The sequence below is a fragment of the Peromyscus californicus genome, unplaced genomic scaffold, assembly GCF_007827085.1.
Source record: "Peromyscus californicus insignis strain IS unplaced genomic scaffold, ASM782708v3 Scaffold_10__1_contigs__length_136768540, whole genome shotgun sequence".
In the NCBI taxonomy this organism is placed as follows: Eukaryota; Metazoa; Chordata; class Mammalia; order Rodentia; family Cricetidae; genus Peromyscus; species Peromyscus californicus.
The window spans coordinates 60,806,349-60,830,005 of record NW_026294391.1 but is presented as its reverse complement, the minus strand read 5'-3'; the positions used below and the strand labels follow the sequence as shown (position 1 = coordinate 60,830,005).

At 40.7% G+C, this 23,657-nt stretch overlaps 1 long non-coding RNA gene across 1 annotated transcript; it reads left to right on the top strand.

Moving 5' to 3' along the window:
- Positions 1–169: 169 nt before the first annotated feature.
- Positions 170–23,123, top strand: LOC128108232 (uncharacterized). The gene is made up of 3 exons (XR_008217377.1): positions 170–1,749; positions 21,922–22,089; positions 22,729–23,123. It is a non-coding gene; the product is annotated as an uncharacterized LOC128108232 (long non-coding RNA).
- Positions 23,124–23,657: the final 534 nt, after the last annotated feature.

Below are 23,657 nucleotides of genomic sequence, written 5' to 3'. Positions count from 1 at the left end.
GCATGGAAAAACCCAATTGTTTTCTCCTTCAGGATTTTCTGTGATTATTTCTTTTTTTTTTTTGAGCATGTGTAGCCAAAGAACAAATGGATACAATATTTTTGAGTCATTTCACATTTACAACTCTTCTTTGACTTTTACACTTGAAGATATATTTGGCTAGATTAAAATATAAATAAACCACAGAAAATCATCAATACAGTTAAACATTTTAAACATAACAAAACAATGCATATTAACTTGTTGAGTCAGATGTTGGGTAGTTGCTGTTGGTCTCGATTATTTCTTATATACTTCTGAATATCCAATTGCCTGGTAGGAGAGTCTCCTTGAGCTCAAAATTAAAATTGCTCTAAATTTTAAAGATTCCAAAATCTTTTATCTTTGGTTTAAATCTTTCAAAGTTGATTACCATAATTAAGTTGATTTTGTCTGTCTGTTTACTTGTTTGTTTTAGTTTTGTTCTTGCCCTTGGTCTCATAAATGGTCAGACTCTGGCAAGGGAAGAAGTTAAAGGAGGCTCATGAGAGCCTGTCCTCTATTATAGACAGTATTTTACACAGTATTCCAAGCTTCTAGTGCATTATTAGTCATGAGTGGACATCAGCTTGACATCTGAAACAACAGCAATCTGTGTCTTGGGCCTTCTCTGATGCCATCTGTGTAAAGACCTGTGCTTGGATTGCACTACAGGCATGCACAGCACCTCTCTAACTAGTCAGCTGCAGAGCACAGCCCCAGGCATGGCATGGAGCCCTGGGGGCTACAGAAAAACACTAGTTAGTATGCTTCATGTGGAACTTACACATTTTCTTGCTAGGATTCCCACTACAACTAAAAACTGGTAATGATCCTGCTTATTCTAGCAAATGCTTTAGAGAATTTTGCAGTTTATGGAATATTAATCATGTTACTAATATCCCTTACAATCCACAGGATTAAGCAATTGTGGAACAGCACCATCAAATGCTTAAATGGCAAATTTTAAAAATAAAAAGGGTGTATACACTCACCTAAATCCCCACATACTATGCTACATTTATCTATGCTGAATTTAAATTTTTTTCACTTTAAAGGGATGTTTCTTCTTCTGATGCCCCAAAGCATTTTTCCCTAACGGAGACACAACCTAAAATATATGCTAAATGAAAAGATTTAGAAACTAACCAATGGAAAGGGCCCAATATTCTAACATTGAGGCTAGGTTATGCTTGTGCAGTGGTTTGAATAGGTATGGCCCCCATGGACTCATGTATCTGAATTCTTGGCCATAGGAAGTGGCACTATTAAGAGGTGTGGCCTTGTTGGAATAGGTGTGGCCTTGTTGGAGGAAATGTGTCACTGTGGAAGGGGGTTTGAGGTCTGATATATACTCAAGTCATGCCCAGTAAGACAGAGACTCCTTCTGCTGCCTGTGGATCAAGATGTAGCGCTCTCAGCTACTTCTCCAGCACCATGTCTGCCTGCACACTGCCATATCCCGCCATGATGATAATGGACTAAACTTGAAATTTTAAGCCACTCAATTAAATGTTTTTCTTTATAAGAATTGTCATGATCATAGTGTTTCTTCACAACAATAGAAACTCTAACTAACACAGCTTTTGTCTTTCCGGAACATGAATAAAGTCCCATATGGCTCCCACTCTGATGCATCCAACAAGGACAGCATCCCTGAGACCACCAGACAAATGGAACATCTGGAGGCAGACAACAAATCCATCAAGAGGAGACAGTCCAAAAGGAAGAGTAAGCTGATAACTTGGGGAGACATCAGCACTATAACTCATCAAGCTGAGACTTTGGGGAAACAAGAATACAATACCACTGACCCCAAAATGATGCTGTTATGTTTACTGACTGTATTGCATGCTAATTCTCAGCTTGTCAATACAGAATTCAAATGCTTTTTGTGGAAATAAAAGGCATACCTGTAATAGGAGACAGTATGATGTTGTTTTGCCATGCTAATGATTGTTTTTATCCTTTAGGACCAGTTCTCCAGACAAAAGATGGTGTACAAATATTTAGCACACCAATGGGGGATATTTTGCTTGGACTAACTGATCAGTCAAAATGCAATAAAATACAGATTTTAACATAATTAAGTACTCTTTGGAAAGCTCTGAAAGTAGAAATTATAGTCGTATGAAGATGAAAAAAGGAATGCCCTGGGATTTGATTCAAGATGGCAGTGGCCATCTGCACCCAAGGAGCAGCTCTGAGGAAGCTGAGAGACCCATAGAAGTTCTGAGGAAAGATGCAATGGAGGCAGAGGCAGTGGAGGAGGAGTCTGCAGAGCCCACAGTATCTCCAGAACAACTAAACAAGAGGCAGGTCTTATGGGAAGATGCTTTTTAAAAAGTGGTCTCATAAAATTGGACAGGAAGATGGTGGAACATAGCAGCATGCAGAAGAGAGTGTATGAGAGCTTGAAGGAACGTGTCATTGCTGAGTAGGGTTAGTCCTGCGTCTACCCGGAGGTGGAGGCCAGTTGACCCGGCCCTTAGCATTGAGCCTTGGCTACTGCAGCTCTTGATGCTCACCCTGCTCAGTGGAGGAGAGTGTGGGGCCCAGTGCTGCCATTGGTCATGCCTGGTGAGCCGCTAGAGCCACTGGCATAGAAGTGTGCAATGACCTAAAGCTCCCTCAGATCCTACCCCCCAGATGTTCTGCCCAGCCACAAGAACACCCTGATGCTGGGCAACAACAGGATATCTTGGCCAGAAACTTTGAACCATACCAATGACTGTTTCAATGAGTATTTGCATGTAAAGCTGTTTGGGTTTGGGTAAAACACACACTAGTGTGTGTGTGTGTGTGTGTGTGTGTGTGTGTGTGTGTGTGTGTGTGTGTGTGACATACTGCAGTTTGCAATGCCACTTCAATGAATAAATGTGTGATGGAGAGGTGGGAAAGATGGAGGAACCGAATGATGCTCGAAGAGAGGTGGTGGGTGTGGAAGGGGGCATGTTATTGCTGAACAGGGCTGGCAGGATGGTATGCAGCAGTCTGGAGCTCTCGCAGGCCCTACCCCCAAACACACTGCTTAGCTACACGATCCTGCCGTTACTCAGAGACTCTGAGTAACGGCAGGATGGAGAATGATTCATTTTCTGGATTGGGCTCCCTTGAAAGACCTCCATGGTCCATGCTGCCTCCAGAGACCATGATGGTGTTCATAATCTGTGCTATAGCCGAGGGCCCTGTTGATGTTCATCATGCTTGTTACCACCAAAGGCCTTGTTGGCATCTGTGGTGTGTGCTGCTACCACAGGCCATGCTGGTGTCAGTGGACCATGCTGCTTTGTGTGTGTGTGTGTGGGGGGGGCATGTAGATGTCTGTGATCCAAGCAGCTGCCAGAGGCCATGTTAGTGTCAGTGGTCTGTGCTACTACCTGAGACCATGTTGATACTTATGGTCCATATTTCCACTGGATTACATGTGGATGGATGTCTGTGGCCTGGGATGCTGCCTGAGGCTATGTTGATATCCGTGGTCCATGTTGCCACTGGCTACTATGGACCCTTGTTTCTTTTGCAGTGGTATCCATATGACTGCAGACTCAATAGTTGAGGATGAGAGACACTGAAGGCTACTGTGACACACACACATACACACTCCTAGCAAATAATCAGTCTAGGCAGGAAGCCATGATAAAGGTGCTGAAGTGTAGCTCTTCAAAGCTGATGGCTCCTGGTGGGGGGTGGGTAGGGAAGGACTCGGTTTTCTTTAAGGGGCTGGCCACTGGGAGTTTGACCATACACCAATGAATATATGGGCAACACAAATTGGACTTGGTGTATTTTTTTTTCTTTTTGAAGGGAGGGCACAAGTGTAGGAGGGTAGACCTAGAAGGAATGGGAAGTGAATGTGATCAGGGTGAATTGTGTGAAATTCCCAAATAATAAAAACAAAATATTATGTTGGGGAAAAAAGGAATACCAGACATATTGTTTACTAAAGTTGATATTATTGTACCTAGAATATTGCTATCTGTTGCCAATGGCTTAGAAAATAAGATCTGGGCCAGGCGGTGGTGGTGCATGCCTTTAATCCCAGTACTCGGGAGGCAGAGGCAGGCAGATCTCTGTGAGTTCAAGGCCAGCTTGGTGTACAAAGCAAGTTTCAGGAAAAGCTCCAAAGCTATACAGAGAAACCCTGTCTCACAAAAACAAAAAGAAAGAGAGAGAGAGAGAGAGAGAGAGAGAGAGAGAGAGAGAGAGAGAGAGAAAAGAAAGAAAGAGAGAGAGAGAGAAAGAAAGAAAGAGAAAGAAAGAAAGAAAGAAAGAAAGAAAGAAAGAAAGAAAGAAAGAAAGAAAGAAAGAAAGAAAGAAAGAAAGAAAGAAGGAAAATAACCTCTGGCTTCATTTGGCACATGGCAGTCAACAAGAACAATCTTTTCATATCAGAAGAGACCTGTCTATTCCTGGGATCTTAAAAAGAAATCTGTATGGCATAAGGGTCACTCATATGCACTAGGTACAAATAACAAGGACAACATAGAATCTGCCTGCACCCATATTCATAGGGATTTGCCTGATATTCCTGTCAATGGTGTTTTCTATCACATTGTTTATGCTTTAAATGTACTCAAATCCCTCCTTATTGCAATTCCACCTCTAATCATACCTTTCCCTCTGGTAAACAAATGCCTTTAGGATGGACCATTTTTGTGGAAATGCTACTTATGCTGCCCTTCCTGCAGGTTATACAGTTTTATGTGGGGGTAGGCCATATTACACCCATTTTTCTCAGTAAATCTTTGCAAACGATCAATAGAATTAAGAGAGATCTCCCTCAAAATTGTGGTGACTCTGCATCTATTCCATCCTGTAATGATTGCAGCCACAACAGCTCTTTCATTGACTATCCCTGGAATGGTTCCTGGAATACAAAGAGAGGTCTCAAAGATGGCCTGGATGGTTAGTAAGACTACTAATATTACAGCAAAGATATTAGCAAAAATCAACCTAGATGAGTGAGTTGAGGACCACAGTTTTACAAAATAGAGCCACTATAGATTATGTATTGCTCAAGCATGATCTTGGTTGTCAACAATTTCCTGCATGTGTTACTTTAATGTGTTGAGTTTTTATCATATATTGATGGTCAAATTAATTATTTAAATAAAGAGATAGATAAAAATCTCTCAAGTGACCTTTGAATGGCCATATGGCTAAGATGATTTTTCCCTTTCTTTGGTCCTATGTTACCTATTCTTATAATTCTTACATTTGTCTATATTAATTAGACTAGCTCTAGAGGCTATGTATTCAATCTTGGTCTCTATTACAACCACTATTTTTTCTTTAAAAACTTAGAAATGTGGATATGTAGAAGGGCATGAGGTCCTTGTGCTCACTGATAAGCCCTAGGGAAACCAGGAATGTTAAACACACAGGGTTGTCTCTTCAAATGAAGAGTTGTATAACCTGTTTCCTGCCCAGAAGGCTGGGAACGGAGGTGACTAATAGTCTAGGTGACCTCTGCACTACATATATGTCCAGGGGCTCCCCCAGGCTTCCACAAACAGGACCAAAGGTTGTCTACACTCCAGATGACCTCTGTGCTGTCTGTATGACTGAGACCACACCAGATTCTCCCTTAGGCCCTTAAGATAACACATGTAGCCTATATTTAGAACCATTTTCATGAAAGAAGTGACATGTATTTTGAGAAAAGTTTTTATGTAAATGTGCCTCATTGTGCAAATAGGATTGTGTAATACCAGGAAACTTTTTCCAAATTGTACTGTACTAAAATATGCCTATAGTAACTTGCCTAGTGTCAGACACTTGAAGTTTGAACCAACACTGGCTACTGAGTTGTGCTGAACCAAACTTCCTTCTTGCCTCATGCAGATCATTACTCTGCTGGCCCTGGTGTTTGCAGAGACCTCCACATATTATGATGTGCAAATGAAAAGCTCAATGTAGAATACTTAGGACAGTTCTGAGCATGGTATACAACATTTAGTATTGTTTAATATCATTAGAATGAGTAGACTCATGTGTTGAACTTTAAGATTCTATTCCTCAAAGCAGAGGGTATATGCTTCTTATATGTAAATGATAATATCTATCAGCATTGCAGAATGAATAAAACATGAATTATTAATAAATACAGCACTCCTCCATAGACTACCATATATTCCCACATTCTTCACCCTAATTTTCTCAAATGACTAAATATCAAATAAAACAGCTTCTACTCACTTAAATTTTATCCTTATGTTTTGTACAACCTACAGAATAATCTTCCATGGCATAGCTTATCCTTATTCTTCTCTATTATTAATGACACAGAGTACACACACACACACACACACACACACACACACACACACACACACACACACACACAGGCACGCACGCACGCACAGAGAGGGGATGAAGGGGAGGTTGCAAGCTTAACTGAGGAAATAATGATGATAAGGGGAGATTCAATACACAATTGTAGTTCACGCGAGCTAGAATGAAGGACCAAATCTCACAGTGGGAACCCTGTTACCTAGTTTATACTCTTTAGACTCGTTGCTATAGAAGTTCTAGACGACACAAAAAGAGTGAAGCTACAAAATTTTTGACAATGGGAAATTTTGAAGAACTTTACAGGGAAATGTTAAGAGAATTCATGAGGAAAATACAGATCAGATTCTATAAAATTCTTGGTTAAAGCTAAGGAAAAATACCTAAGGAAATTCCCTTAGGTCCCACTCTCTGTAGTGCTAAATCTGGGACTAGATCCAATGTACCATCCTAGAACTTCAGATTCTCTTCTGATTGTTTCTACACAAGGAAGAGGATATTATGAGGTTTAAAAACCAAGGAATTGTTAAGTTTGGTTAAAACGCAAGAAAATATATCTTCAAACATTAATGTTTGTACATATGAGTGGGAGGCCTATTCTTAAACTCAATGAGAATCACCAAGCCACCAAGACAAATAAATTATGCAGGGATGTTGGGGAATATTATTTTAACTAGATAAAGATACGTTACATTTGTTTTTGCTACAGAATATTACTTTAACTGTGTAAAGGTGTGTTACTTTTGTTTATGCTGCATTTGCTTAATTATGTAAAGATGTGTTGCATTTGTTTCACCTTGCCTGCCTAAGGCACCTGATTGGTCTAATAAAGAGCTGAATGGCCAATAGCTAGGCAGAGAAAGGATAGGCAGGACTGGCAGGCAGAAAGAATAAATAGCAGGAGAACCTAGGCTCGAGAGAAGAAAAGAACAAGAGAAAAAGAGAGAACAAGGGAGACACCTGGGGCCAGCCAGGCAGTTGCCAGCCAGCAGGCACAAAGTAGGACATACAGAAAGAAATGGTAAAATATCCTGGGGCTAAAGGTGGATAAAAAGAACAGGTTAATTTAAGTTAAAAGAGGTAGCCAGAAATGAGCCTAAGCTAGGCCGAGCATTCATAACTAGTAAAAAGTCTCGGTGTCATGATTTGGGAGCTGGTTAGTGGCCCAAAAGAAAAAGCCTGGTACACAGGGACATTTGGGGGTCTAACAACTTTTTCATTTAATCTCCACACAAATTGTGTGGTTTGTATGAAGCTGAGGTGCAGGTTGGCAACTGCTTCTTTGTGGCTTACTACATGTTGCCTAAAAAGACTGAACTGGAATAGGCTCCTGACAAATTCTCAGCAATCATGCAACTGGCATATACTTGACTTTGGGTCTAAATATAAAATATTTATCTAAAGCCCCATTAGTCCATTTGTGCTTGTCCATGCTTGTCATCTGATATTCATAAAGGGTATTCTCTCTATCTTATCACCTTAGACCACATATTATTATTGTACATCATAGACTATGTATATTTCTATCTAATAAATGGAGTACCTGGCTGGAATGTTTATGTAATAAGACTGAAGTTCTAACTTGTGAAGAAAGATTACTGTAAAATATAATGTTTTCCTCATACTTATCATCCAACTATTTTATCACCTTTCTGAAATCCAATTAAAATCATAATTCATATATCACTACAAACAGAATACTAAAAAGCACCCCACCTACAGGAAACCTCTTACTATGTCCACTGCATCTTTTGTGTTATATTATTCTCAGACTCAACACATCAAAACCATAGACCAACTGGATGCATCTTTTCACTTTCTTGCTCACAGCCCTTTAACTAGGAGATGAACTAGAAGATATCTCTATTAAGCATACAGTGGCTACCAAGTCTGGTACTTCCCTGTTCGTTCTATTACAAAGTACATTCCATACCATCTATGATCCTTCCAAAATGACTATGACATCCACCTCTCAAATCACATGATGGACCCTCTGACCAGACATGAATTATCTTACTCCATTCAACTATTGATTAGTACAAGCAACATGCTTCTCTTCTTTGCAACCCTGATGCCAAAGCACATTCTCCAAACTTTAGCACTTTCTGTGGACTTTGTGCCGACTTTTCCCTTTTCTCCTAAGATGATAGCTTATGGAAGTTTTTCTCTTAATCGTTGTTGTGTTCAGGGACACACCTGGACAGTAGCTTCTTGTCAGTGCACAATGCAATATGCTGTGAAACAATTCTAACACTAGAGGCAGTATAGCCTAAGAAATAACCACAAGATCCAGCCTACAGAAATACCTGGGGCTTGGCTTTAAGAGGGATTGGAAAAGATGTGTCTAATAAATGTCACAGTTCCTAGAATGAAGTGTTTCCCCATCCCTCCCTGTGCGTCGTCTGACAATACCCTCAGAGATAGGAAGTAAAATGATAGAGGAAATAAGACTTAGACGAGAGAGTGAGGGACACTGAATAAAGGTGGTTGAGAATGCAGATTTCTGCCTGAGAAGGGTTTTCCAGCTTCCTGGAGATACAAGACAGACATGCCTCTACAAACATAAGAAGGAAGAGCATCTTTATTATTCTGGCTCCTGTTCCTTCCTGAACTTGGTAGGAAGTCCTCCGGGGCCAACACACATAGGAAATACAAATCTCCATTCCACTCCCTTATCTGGCCTGGCCCCAGACAGAATGGTGCTTTTGTAACTGAAGAGACCTTCTATACAGAAGAGCTAAATATGATCATTTACCTTCTTCCTGAATTCCTTCCACTGTATAAAACAACAAACAAAAAGGTAGCTATTTAACCGTATAATTTCACAAAGGAAACATGCATATATGATGTTCAACAACTCTCATAATGTATTTCCACTCCAGGTTCTGCAACAGAACTTCCTAAAAATCCAGAGTCTGGCCACAATTCCAGTGATGGGGGAATATAATCACACTACAGCCAGTTACATCTCTGAAACCATAGAAACCGCAACACCCAACATAAAGACCTCAAATCTCTTTCAAAGCCTAGGCTGAACATTAATTAGCATTGCAGCCCAACCTAATTTTTGTTTGAAAGGATTTCTACAGCTTAGGTTTTGGCATACAGGCTTGAGAAGCCCCAGTTGTTTCCTGAATACAATCCCAGCCAGATGAGGTCCTGAAATATGACTCTCTACATCTGTTTCAATTCAAAATAAGAATGTGCAGCTAGTATTGTGGGTAATTTTTTTTTTCCTGCTCCAGTCAGTCAGATCTGGAGAGTATCTTCTTGTGGCCTCCAAGCCAGGAATACATAGCTCAAAGTGTATTTCAGCTACTCTACACTAGAGGCAGTGTTGACTAACAAGAGACAACTTTACTTCCGGCTAGATCTGGGACTGGGCTTTCACTGTAAGAGAGAAAGGAAAGGAGATTTCGAATAAATATATTTTTCATATGGACTGTTTCCCTTCCCACTTTCATTTTCTGGGCCTCTCACACATCCATCCTCAATATTTCAAAGGCTACCAATCCAAATCCTAACTGGAAAGGTGTTATCAGGAATTGGCAAAGGAATATAGAGAAGAACAAAGTGGGCAGGTGTTCTTTATACACATTTTAAATTCAAATTTGCAGTTAGTTTAGCTAAATTAGTGTAGTAATATGTAGTCGTAAGAAATAACATAAATATCTTATGGACCTTTTACCCAGTGTTCCACTATAGTAACAACATACAAAATTACAGTAGATTATCACAAGAATACTGATATTGATACAAAAAGAAGTACAATATTCCCATCACTGCACAGATTCTCCCTGGTGCTTTTTAAAATAACCACACCTATTTTCCTCCTGCTCCCATCTCCTCTTTAGGCCCTGGAAACCACTAATCTGGTCTCCATTTCTATAATTCTGTCATTTCAGGAATGTTATAGAAATGGAATAACACATGATATAAGCCATTGGGATTGGCCCATTTCATGAGCAGAATCCTTTGGACCTACAGCCAGGTCACGGAATATATAAACTGTTCATTCCTTTTTGTCCCACACTCTGGAAGTGCCACAGTTTAAACTGTCCATCTTCTGAAGACTTCAGTCATTTCCAGTTCAGGTTATGGCAAATAAAGCAGTTATAACATTCATGTTCAGGTTTCTGTGTGTAAATTAGCTTTCGTTTCTCTGGGATGAATCTTCTAGAACAAACTTAGTGAACCATTAGTTTCATGAGATTCTTTGGGGGCGGGAGGACTCGAGTTCCTTGGGGGTTCATTGTTTCAACAGTATGATAGTCAAAGGGAGGGCACAGTGTCTCTTTAGAATATTTTCATCTCTGTCATGCTGGTTACAGTTCCCCACTTTCTATTTCAATGTCCCAATCTCAAAGTTTAATGTGCCTGTGTCTTAAACAAATAGCACAAACAGAATGCAAGTGTGAACCAAGGTCAGGACATATTCAGTTAGAGTAAGGTAGCTGTGCATAAGAACTATCCCTTTATAATCTCAGCTTTTAGTTACTTTTAAAAAAGATTTATTTTGTTTTTTATTATTTGTATGTGTGTGTCTGTGTGAGTGCTATGTATACATGAGTTTCCACAAAGGCCAGAAGTGGGGGTGTGTCCCCTGGGGCTGGAGTACAAGCAATTGAGATCCACCTGACATGGATACTAATAACCAAACTCAGATCCTCTGCAAGAGCATCAAGTGCTCTTAACTGCCGAGCTGTTATCTCTCCATCCCCCACCCCATTACATTTTGGAAGGTTGGCACAAGCAATTCCATATTGTTGGACTGAGACAGGGTCTCTCCATGAAGCCTAAGCTGCCCTCAATCTTAACGACCATCTTACAGCTTCCCAAGGGCTGCGATTTTAAGCAAGCCCTACCCTGCCCAGCATGACTCCATTTCAATTCTTACAGAGTCCTCCCTTCTCTCTGAACAATATTCTCTGAAGACACGGCTGATTAAGCCTCTGGTAGTTTGCTCCCTACTGTCCCTCATTGCCAGAGTAAGATTTTTCCTGGTTGGACTGATTTGATCCCACACTGGGGGCCGCGACAGCCACTAGGAACCCCAAACAGTGTCGCCTGGTAATTAAAAGGTATTGGATATCGGTAAATCAGTAAACAAGTACTTAATGTAAACTTATTTTTGTAAAACTTTGTAACTAGTCTATCAATAATCTGCAAAAATGTTTTGCTCTTGATAATTGTTTGTTTGTAGGGCCTTATGACTACTGTCAATATTCTGCAGAACAGCTTCTCTCAAAAGGAACCTGATTAATATTTTTAGATGCTAGGATATTTTTTTTTTATTTTGCAATACAATTCAGTTCTACATATCAGCCATGGATTCCCTTGTTCTCTCCCTTCCCATCCCCCTCACCTTCCCCGCAGCCCCCTCCCCATTCCCATCTCCTCCAGGGCAAAGCCTTCCCCACAGACTGAGTTCAACCTGGTAGACTCAGTCCAGGTAGGTCCAGTCCCCTTCTCCCAGGCCGAGCCAAACAATCCTGCATAGGCCCCAGATTTCAAATAGCCAACTCATGCAATGAGCACAGGACCCGGTCCCACTGCCTGGAGGCCTCCCAAACAGATCAAGCCAATCAACTGTCTCACCCATTCAGAGGGCCTGATCCAGTGGGGACCCCTCAGCCATTGGTTCATAGTTCATGTGTTTCCATTCATTTGGCTATTTGTCCCTGTGCTTGATCCAACCTTGGTCTCAACAATTCTCACTCATATAAACCCTCCTCATTCTCGCTAATTGGACTCCCAGAGATCCACCCGGGGCCTAGTCATGGATCTCTGCATCCAGATCCCTCAGTAGTTGGATGAGGTTTCTAGCACGACAGTTAGGGTGTTTGGCCATCCCATCACCAGAGTAGGTCAGTTCGGGCTGTCTCTCGACCATTGCCAGCAGTCTGTTGTGTGGGTATCTTTGTGGATTTCTGTGGGCCTCTCTAGCACTTTGCTTCTTCCTATTCTCATGTGGTCTTCATTTACCATGGTCTCCTATTCCTTGTTCTCCCTCTCTGTTGTTGATCCAGCTGGGATCTCCCGCTCCCCCAAGCTCTCTTTCCCTCAACCCTCGCCTTTCACTACCCCCACTCATGTCCAGGCTGTTCATGTAGATCTCATTCCATTTCTCTGTCATTGGGCGATCCCCCTGTTTTTCTTGGGGTCCTGTTTTCCAGGTAGCCTCCCTGGTGATGTGAGTAGCAGTCCAGTCATCCTTGTTCCACATCTAGTATCCTGCTATGAGTGAGTACATACCATGTTTGTCTTTCTGAGTCTGGGTTACCTCACTCAGGATGATTTTTTCTAGATCCATCCATTTGTCTGTAAACCTCATGATGCCATTGTTTTTCTCTGCTGAGTAGTATTCCATTGTGTATATGTACCACATTTTGTTTATCCATTCTTCAGTTGAAGGGCATCTGGGTTGTTTCCATGTTCTGGCTATTACAAACAATGCTGATATGAACATAGCTGAACAAGTGCTCTTATGGTGTGGTTGAGCATTTCTTGGGTATATGCCCAAGAGTGGTATAGCTGGATCTTGGGGGAGATTGATTCCCAATTTTCTAAGAAAGCGCCATATTGTTTTCCAAAGTGGTTGTACAAGCTTGCATTCCCACCAGCAGTGGAGGAGAGTTCCCCTAGCTCCACATCCTCTCCAGCATAAGGTGTCTTCAGTGTTTTTGATCTTAGCCATTCTGACAGGCGTAAGGTGGTATCTCAGAGTTGTTTTGATTTGCATTTCCCTGATGATTAGGGATGTTGAGCAGTTCCTTAAATGTCTTTCGGCCATTTGAGTTTCCTCTGTTGAGAATTCTCTGTTTAGTTCTATAGCCCATTTCTTAATTGGACTGTTGGGCATTTTGATGTCTAATTTCTTGAATTCCTTATATATTCTGGATATCAGTCCTCTGTCAGATGTGGGGTTGGTGAAGATCTTTTCCCATTCTGTAGGCTGTCGCTTTGCCTTGTTGACCGTATCCTTTGCTCTACAAAAGCTTCTCAGTTTCAAGAGGTCCCATTGATTGATTGTTTCTCTCAGAGTCTGTGCTACTGGTGTTCTATTTAGGAAGTGATCTCCTATGCCAATGCGTTCAAGACTACTTCCTACTTTCTCTTCTAGCAGGTTCAGAGTAGCTGGATTTATGTTGAGGTCCTTGATCCACTTGGACTTAAGTTTTGTGCACGGTGATAGATATGGATCTATTTGCAGCCTTCTACATGTTGATATCCAGTTTTGCCAGCACCATTTGTTGAAGATGCTTTCTTTTTTCCATTGTGCACTTTTGGCTTCTTTGTCAAAAATTATATGTTCATAGGTGTGCGGATTAATGTCAGGGTCTTCAATTTGATTCCATTGGTCCACATGTCGGTTTTTATGCCAGTACCAAGCTGTTTTTATTACTGTAGCTCTATAGTAGAGCTTGAAGTCAGGGATCGTGATGCCTCCAGAAGTTGTGTTATTGTACAGGATTCCTTTGGCTATCCTGGGTTTTTTGTTTTTCCATATGAAGTTGAGTATTATTCTTTCCAGGTCTGTGAAGAATTGTGTTGGTATTTTGATGGGGATTGCATTGAATCTGTAGATTGCTTTTGGTAAGATTGCCATTTTTACTATGTTAGTCCTGCCTATCCATGAGCATGGGAGATCTTTCCATTTTCTGACATCTTCTTCAATTTCTTTTTTCAGGGACTTAAAGTTCTTGTCATATAGGTCCTTCACTTGCTTGGTTAGTGTTACCCCAAGGTATTTTATGTCATTTGTGGCTATAGTAAAGGGTGATGTATCTCTGATTTCCTTCTCCGCTTCTTTGTCCATTGTATATAGGAGGGCTACTGATTTTTTTGAGTTGATCTTGTATCCTGCTATGTTGCTGAAGGTGTTTATAAGCTGTATCAGTTCCTTGGTGGAATCTTTGGGGTCGCTCAAGTATACTATCATGTCATCTGCAAATAGGGAAAGCTTGACTTCTTCCTTTCCAATTTGTATCTCCTTAATCTCCTTATGTTGTCTTATTGCTCTGGCTAGAACTTCAAGTACTATATTGAATAAGTATGGGGAGAGTGGACAGCCTTGCCTCGTTCCTGATTTTAGTGGAATTGCTTTGAGTTTCTCTCCATTTAATTTGATGTTGGCTGTTGGCTTGCTGTAAATTGCCTTTATTATGTTTAGGTATGTTCCCTGTATTCCTGATCGCTCCAATACCTTTATCATGAAGGGGTGTTGGATTTTGTCAAATGCCTTTTCTGCATCCAGTGAGATGATCATATGGTTTTTTTCTTTGAGTTTGTTTATATGGTGTATTACATTGACGGACTTTCGTATGTTGAACCACCCTTGCATCCCTGGAATGAATCCTACTTGATCATGGTGGATAATTGTTTTGATGTGTTCTTGGAGTCTGTTTGCCAGTATTTTATTGAGTATTTTTGCATCAATGTTCATGAGGGAGATCGGTCTGTAGTTCTCTTTCTTTGTTGTATCCTTGTTTGGTTTAGGAATTAGGGTAATTGTAGCCTCGTAGAAGGAGTTTGGTAATGTTCCTTCTGTTTCTATTGTGTGGAACAATTTAGAGAGTATTGGTATTAACTCTTCTTTGAAGATCTGGTAGAATTCTGCGCTGAAACCATCTGGTCCTGGGCTTTTTTTGGTTGGGAGACTTTTAATGACTGTTTCTATTTCGTTAGGGGTTATTGGACTATTTAAATAGTTTATCTGGTCTTGATTTAACTTAGGTATGTGGTACCTATCCAGAAAGTTATCCATTTCTTTTAGGTTTTCCAGTTTTGTGGAATAGAGGTTTTTGAAGTATGACCTGATGATTCTCTGGATTTCCTCAATGTCTGTTGTTATGTCCCCCTTTTCATTTCTGATTTTGTTGATTTGGATGCTCTCTCTCTCTGTCTTTTGGTTAGTTTGGATAAGGGCTTGTCTATCTTGTTGATTTTCTCAAAGAACCAACTCTTTGTTTCATTAATTTTTTGTATTGTTCTCTTTGTTTCTATTTTATTGATTTCAGCTCTCACTTTGATAATTTCCTGGCGTCTATTTTTCCTGGGAGACTGTGCTTCTTCTTGTTCTAGAGCTTTCAGGTGTGCTGTTAAGTCACTAGTGTGAGATTTCTCCAACTTATTTATGTGGGCATTTAGTGCTATGAATTTCCCTCTTAGTACTGCTTTCATAGTGTCCCATAAATTTGGATATGTGGTGTCTTCATTTTCATTGATCTCTAGGAAGTCTTTAATTTCTTTCTTTATTTCTTCCTTAACCCATTAGTGATTCAGTTGGGTATTATTCAGTTTCCATGAGATTGCAGGTTTTCTGTAGTTTTTGTTGTTGTTGAAATCCAACTTTAGACCATGGTGGTCTGATAGAACACAGGAGGTTATTCCAATTGTTTTGTATCTGTTTAGATTTGTTTTGTGGCCAAGTATGTGGTCAATTTTAGAGAAGGTTCCATGGGGTGCTGAGAAGAAGGTATATTCTTTTTTGTTAGGATGGAATGTTCTGTAGATATCGATTAAGTCCATTTGAGTCATGACATCAGTTAAGTCCTTTATTTCTCTGTTAAGTTTCAATTTGGGAGATCTGTCCAGTGGTGAAAGTGGGGTGTTGAGGTCTCCCACTATTAATGTGTGAGGTTTTATATGTGATTTAAGCTTTAGTAATGTTTCTTTTACATATGTGGGTGCCCTTGTGTTTGGGGCATAAATATTCAGAATTGAGACTTCATCTTGGTGGATCTTTCCTGTGATGAGTATGTAATGCCCTTCTTGATCTCTTTTGATTGATTTTAGTTTGAAGTCTATTTTGCTGGATATCAGGATGGCTACACCCGCTTGTTTCTTAAGTCCGTTTGATTGGAAAGTCTTTTCCCAGCCTTTTATTTTTAGGTAGTGTCTATCTTTGAATTTGAGATGTGTTTCTTGTATGCAGCAGAAAGATGGGTCCTGCTTTCGTATCCATTCTGTAAGCCTATGTCTTTTTATAGGTGAATTAAGTCCATTGATATTGAGGGAAATTAATGACCAGTGATTGTTCATTCCTGTTATTTTTTGGTGGTGATGTGTGGGTACTTCTATACGTTGGGGTTTACTGCTGTGGCTTTATCTGTTGCCTGTGTTTTCGAGGGTGTATCTGACTTCCTTAGGTTGGAATTTTCCTTCTAGTGCTTTCTGTAGGGCTGGGTTTGTGGATAAGTATTGTTTAAATTTGGCTTTGTCATGGAATGTCTTGTTCACTCCATCTATGGTGATTGAAAGTTTTGCTGGGTATATTAGTCTAGGTTGACATCCATGGTCTCTTAGTGCCTGCATTACATCTGTCCAGGTTCTTCTGGCTTTCAAAGTCTCCATTGAGAAATCGGGTGTTATTCTGATGGGTTTGCCTTTATATGTCACTTGGCCTTTTTCCTTTGCTGCTCTTAATATTCTTTCTTTATTCTGTACGTTTAGTTGTTTAACTATTATGTGGCGAGGGGACTTTTTTGGGGGGTCTAGTCTGTTTGGTGTTCTATAAGCTTCTTGTATCTTCATAGGCATTTCCTTCTTTAAGTTGGGAAAGTTTTCTTCTATGATCTTGTTGAATATATTTTCTGTGCCCTTGAGTTGGTATTCTTCTCCTTCTTCGACCCCTATTATTCTTAGGTTTGGTCTTTTCATGGTGTCCCAAATTTCTTGGACATTTTGGTTCATGACTTTGTTGGCTTTAGTGTTTTCTTTGACTGATGAATGTATTTCTTCTACTGTATCTTCAACGCTAGAGATCCTCTCTTCCATCTCTTGCATTCTGTTGATTATACTTGCATCTGAAGTTCCCAATCGTTTACTCAGATTTTCTATTTCCAGCATTCCCTCTGTTTGTGTCTTCTTCATTTTTTTCTATTTCCCTTTTCAGGTCTTGGACTGTTTCCTTCATTTGTTTCATTGATTTTTCTTGATTTTCTCTCAGTATTTTATTGTTTTCTTCCAGGACTTTATTGATTTCTTCTAATTTGTTTGCCCTTTCCTCTAGTTGTTTACAGCGTTCTTCACATTTTTTGTCTTTTCCTCTACACAAGCCTCTAGCTTCTTCATGATGTCATTCATAAGGCTGTTTTCTTCTGCTTCTTCCAATTTCTGATGTTCAGGTCTAGGTGTTGGAGGAGGGCTAGGGCCTGGTGATGCTGTATTGCTATTCATTTTGTTGTATATGTTTCTGCCTTGACGTCTGCCCATCTCCTTGTGGTTCGTTCTTGGCCTTATCCGCACACTTGGTTCAGACAGACCAGTGTTCCAAAAGGGAAGTCAGTGTTCCAAAAGGCAAGTCCGGAGCAAGATGGGAGCTGGGGGCCGGCCTCTAAGTCTCAGGAAGAGGCTTGGGGCTCAGGCGGATGGGCGTGGGGGCAGGGCGTGGAGACTGCAGGGTCTGCCAGGGGACTTGGAGAAGGGGATCCTTCCCGGTGGGGCTAGCAGGGAACCTGCCCGGTGGTCAGAACCTGGGGCCGAGTTGGGCAGGTCTTCCCTGGAGTGGCTGGTGCCCAGGGATGGGTTCTGGGGCAAGGACGGGCACTCACCAGTGTTGTAAAAGGGAGGTCTGGAGCAAGATGGGAGCTGGGGGCCGGCCTCTAAGTCTCAGGAAGAGGCTTGGGGCTCAGGCGGATGGGCGTGGGGGCAGGGCGTGGAGACTGCAGGGTCTGCCAGGGGACTTGGAGAAGGGGATCCTTCCCGGTGGGGCTAGCAGGGAACCTGCCCGGTGGCCAGAACCTGGGGCCGAGTTGGGCAGGTCTTCCCACTCAGGATGATTTTTTCTAGATCCATCCATTTGTCTGCAAACCTCATGATGTCATTGTTTTTCTCTGCTGAGTAGTATTCCATTGTGTATATGTACCACATTTTGTTTATCCATTCTTCAGTTGAAGGGCATCTAGGTTGTTTCCATATTCTGGCTATTACAAACAATGCTGATATGAACATAGCTGAACAAGTGCTCTTGTGGTGTGGTTGAGCATTCCTTGGGTATATGCCCAAGAGTGGTATAGCTGGATCCTGGGGGAGATGGATTCCCAATTTTCTAAGAAAGCGCCATATTGATTTCCAAAGTGGTTGTACAAGCTTGCATTCCCACCAGCAGTGGAGGAGAGTTCCCCTAGCTCCACATCCTCTCCAGCATAAGGTGTCTTCAGTGTTTTTGATCTTAGCCACTCTGACAGGCGTAAGGTGGTATCTCAGAGTTGTTTTGATTTGCATTTCCCTGATGATTAGGGATGTTGAGCAATTCCTTAAATGTCTTTCGGCCATTTGAGTTTCCTCTGTTGAGAATTCTCTGTTTAGTTCTATAGCCCATTTCTTAATTGGACTGTTGGGCATTTTGATGTCTAATTTCTTGAGTTCCTTATATATTCTGGATATCAGTCCTCTGTCAGATGTGGGGTTGGTGAAGATCTTTTCCCATTCTGTAGGCTGTCGCTTTGCCTTGTTGACCGTATCCTTTGCTCTACAAAAGCTTCTCAGTTTCAAGAGGTCCCATTGATTGATTGTTTCTCTCAGAGTCTGTGCTACTGGTGTTCTATTTAGGAAGTGGTCTCCTATGCCAATGCGTTCAAGACTACTTCCTACTTTCTCTTCTAGGAGGTTCAAAGTAGCTGGATTTATGTTGAGGTCCTTGATCCACTTGGACTTAGGTTTTGTGCACGGTGATAGATATGGATCTATTTGCAACCTTCTACATGTTGATATCCAGTTTTGCCAGCACCATTTATTGAAGATGCTTTCTTTTTTCCATTGTGCACTTTTAAGATGCTAGGATATTACACACAGGACAAACAGAATGAACTCCACATGTGCCTGGCCTAAGAGCCACTCCTTCTGTACCTATCGGATGCTTTAAATAAGTCATAAAGAGTCTGTTGCACTAACTTCTTGCCATCTGGATTGTTTAATTTCTATTTGGTTTTCCAGTTCACTGAATCTTTCTTTTGTGCTCTCTGTTCTGCTGTTGAGCCCATACACTGAATCTTTAACTTTTGTTATTGCATTTTCCACTTCTAAAATTTGGATTTTATTCTTATTGACTTCTTTTGTATCTTTGCTAAGACTCTAGTTTTTATATCTCAGGGGTATTTTTAATTGTTTAGTGGAACATCTTAATCTTGTGTACTTAAATTTTATGCTAGGTAATTTTAATGTATCTCACCTCAGTGTTTAAATCTATTGATTGCTTTTTTTCATGTATTTGAGATCTTCCTGGTTCTTGATATGAGTGAGAATCAATCAAAATGGGTATATTTGGACATTGTGTTGTAAGGCTCCAGATATTGTTTGAACCCCATATTTTAGCTGCTTTCCTCAGACAGCATCTTAGCAGGGAAACGGGCAGTGGTGACACTTGTTACTAGTAGGATCACTACCAGTGGAATGAAGTCTAGGCTTCCCACTTGGCCTCTGTTGCTACCCTAAGGAAAGGAGTGGGAGTTTCAGGCCCTTATAACTCCCCACTGATGTCCACTAGGCTATGAGGCAGAATTGTACCTTGCTACTGCTCCCAACTATGGCAAATGAGAAAATGGGGGACATATGTCTTATTATTACTGGGGCCTAATATATTAAGATGCTAACATCCAATAGTCTTCTGGCATCTTTCTAGAGGGCAGAAGTGAGAATATCATGACCCATTCCGGACTGCCAGTTCTAAGTGCAAGACTAGGTCCATATTGATACTACAGAAAGGAAACATCATTATTGCTTCACAGGGACTACTTGGTATCTACAATATTGCCTGAGTGTGAAGAAAGAAGAATCCTCATTATGTCAGGGTGCAGGCATAAGCCCTGGCTCTATACTGTCTCTCCTGAAAATACCATGGTAGGGAAGTATGTGTCATTTACCACCACCTGGTTGGGATCAAGTCTTGGGCTCCCTACAGATAACACAGTGTAAGAAAAATTGGGACACACTCTTACAGTCTAGTGAAGGTTCTTGCCCTGGCTTTTCTTCTTCCTTCTTTCTTTCTTTCCTTCTTTCCTTCCTTTCTTTCCTTTTATTTCTTCTTCTTTTTTTTGGCAGTGACTGGGTATAGGGTTATGGTTTTTCTATGGCTTTTAGCTGACATAGAGCTGTTATTACCTAAAAGTTGGTAATCAAAAGACAGCTTTTGGGAGTTGGTTCTCTCATTCCACTTTGTTGAGATGAGGTCTATGTTCAGTTTAATTTTTATTTATTTATTTATTAATTATTATTATTATCATCATCATTATTATTCATGTATATGTGTGGACACGTGTGTATTAGTTTTTTTGGGGGGGTTATAAAGACACTAATACAGCATAACTAAAAACTATAAAAATTAAAAAAAATTAAATTAGCAACAGGAAAAGGTTTTTTAAGGGAATCCAGAGGAAGTTAAAAAATAGATTTAAAGATTGATCTAAAATTTTACTATTTTTGGTTTCTTTTCCAAAGTACTTACAATATAGAAATGATGATTATGACTGTCCTTTTAAAATGTGGCAAGTAACACTGCCAATTCTGTTCTGTCATCTGTAAAATGTCTGTCTTGTGGAGTCCCAGTAAAGAGAATATAATTATTATATGGTACTTTTGTTTTATTTTCTTTTTGGTCTGCACTTATTGGTGTTTAAGGTTGCTGCTTTTTCTATAGCTTCAAGCCTGGGACATACATATAAGGCAAAAAGAAATCGGAGAATTAAGCACCTCCCCTTCAATTTGGCTCCAAGGTTCTAGCCCTTTCCTTTTATCTTAAAGAGTCTTCTTAGCTTATTTGAGCTACCACATGCCTAGCATTGTTACTGCTGTTGTTTTTGAACTCAACAAAAAATAGGGGAAAGTATGTCTGCTATAATGCTAGGAAGCATCAGTCTTTTCATACACATTAGAAAAAAAATCTCTGACCACTCATCACATAACTGACTGCTTGCTTTTCCCACACAAAGTCCCAAAAGTCTCAGGCTATCACCTCCTTGCCGGTACTGTTACTCTCTTTCCATTTGTGCTGAAATTTGGGCATGGTCACTGTCTCCTAGGTCAAAAATCAATTTCCTAATCCTCACGCTTTCACTGGTCTCCATTTTAATGGTTCAAATTATCACTCTATTCTTTGAATGACAGTCATCTAGACATGTTTAAATTGCCTGAATTTTAGAACACAGGAGATTCGATATTTTTCTCTTTCTCTCGCACCTCTTTTTCTTGTGGGAAATGAATGGTCCTTGATCATATTGAAAAACCAACTCTTCCAGCTCTCTGCGGTCACCCAGTATAGCCAGCAGTCAGATGCCATAGGATCCACATGTTTAATACATTTAAATAAAACCAACATTGTCGCTTTCCCTGTTCGAGCCTTATTCTTCAGTCTATCTAGACTTACCCTTTAGCCAAAGCATCCTTCCACTATCCTGACAAGGGTAAGAGGAAGTATTTGATAAGTTGTATCTGATAAACAGAGGGGAATGTACTAGAGCAGCAGTTCTCAACCATCCCAGTGCTTTGACCCTTTAATACAGTTCCTCAGGTTGTAGTGACCCTCCAACCATAAAATTATTTTCGTTGCTACGTCATAACTGTAATTTTGCTGCTGTTGTGAATCATAATGTAACTATCTGTGTTTTCCAGTGGTCTTAGGTAACCCCCGTGAAAGGTCATTCAACCCCTAGAGGGGTCATGATCCAGAGGTTAAGAAATGCTGTACTGGAGGCTGAGAAGAGCTTTGGGAAGAAGTTTTGGGAAAGCATGAAGATCAAATGGAGGACCTGGGAAGACAAGCTTCCTTGAGACTACGTGGTAAGGCTCAGAGGACATTACTCTTACAGGAGATCTCTAGGGCTATGAGCTGGAGCAGGGTTTCAGCTGCAGCACAGTAGAGAAGCCCTATCCTCATAAACATTACCATTCCCAGCAGGGCTGCTAACTTCCTTTTCCTAATGCAGGCAGGGAGTAAGCACTATGTTAACTCCATCCTTTAAATGGGAGTTATAATCTTAGCCATTCTCTTGCTACCCTACAACTTTTCCCTTAGTATATTACCATTTTGAGATGACTGATTCCCTAGCCCTACATTCCTGTCGCAGTGATTTTGTCACTCAAGTCCACGTCACTCAACCTTGCACCACAAACACATGTTTTCAGTCACTTCCCATTGACTACAGAATACACTCAAATCTCCCTTGTTAAACAGAGGACCTTTTCCAGGAGACAGAACAGTGAGGTACCCTACTTGCTACACGTCCCTCAGTTATTCTACCATTTGCTAACAGCTCTTCTCAGACAGGGTTGTCCTTAGAAAAAGTTCTTCTTCCATATCACATGAGTTCTTCAGCCCATGCTAAAGTTCAATCCCTTCTCCTAGATGAGGGACTCACAGATACCATAAATTTGGAGTTTATATTATTTTAAGAGCACAGTTTTCTTTTTGCTTTGTAGGAAGGAAAATGCTTAGTCTTTAGTTGCTAAGGGCGAAGACTCTGACCAGCCAAACTGCAGAAGGAGAGGGACATTGGGAGGATCAAGCTACCTGCGAGCTGTGGTAGAAAGCTCCAGAGATGCAGGCTTTCAGGAGTTGTCACCCAGCTTGGAGTGGGCTTTCTGGTGATGTGGCTACTTTTGAGTGATTCCCGCTCTTTGTAAGTAACCCCTCAAACACCACACAAATGGAGGCTGTATTACATACACATGTATGATTACACTGAATGTCATTATATGTAGAATACATGTTCATAAAAATACTTTTTGAATGAGAACTTTCCCCAAAACAACTTGTGATTCCACAATTGTGAGGCATTTGCTATGTCCTTAAATAAAATTTGCATATTCTCTTATTGGCTTCTTTAATTTGGTCTTTTTGTCCTCCATAATTATGTCCTTCCAGTCAATGATCACATCTAATCCTTGACATGAGGAATTTATGTCTTCCCTGAACTGACAGTTTTATCATTTTCCTCCTGCACTGAAGGCTGTATTTCTCATAAGGTTTTTGTCGTTGGCACTGTATCTGACAGTCAACTATATGACTATGGATTTGGGGACACCAAAGGGCAGAGTATATTAGACACTTTTCTCAATGCTATGATAAACTATCTGACAGAGCAAGTTAAGGAAAAGGCAGCTTATTTTAGCTCACAATTCAAGAGCACAGTCTCTCATGGTGAAGAATCAAGAGGTCACACTGCATTCACGGTCAGGAAGTGGGGGAGGGAGGATGGGTGCTGGTACTCTGCTGGCTTTCTCCTTTTGATCTGGGACAAAGGAGCCACTCATATTAGGCTCGGTGCTTCCACCTCCATTAACCCAAAGCAGAAGCTCCCTCACAGATATGTTCAGAGATTTATCTCCTAGGTGATTGTAGATCCTGT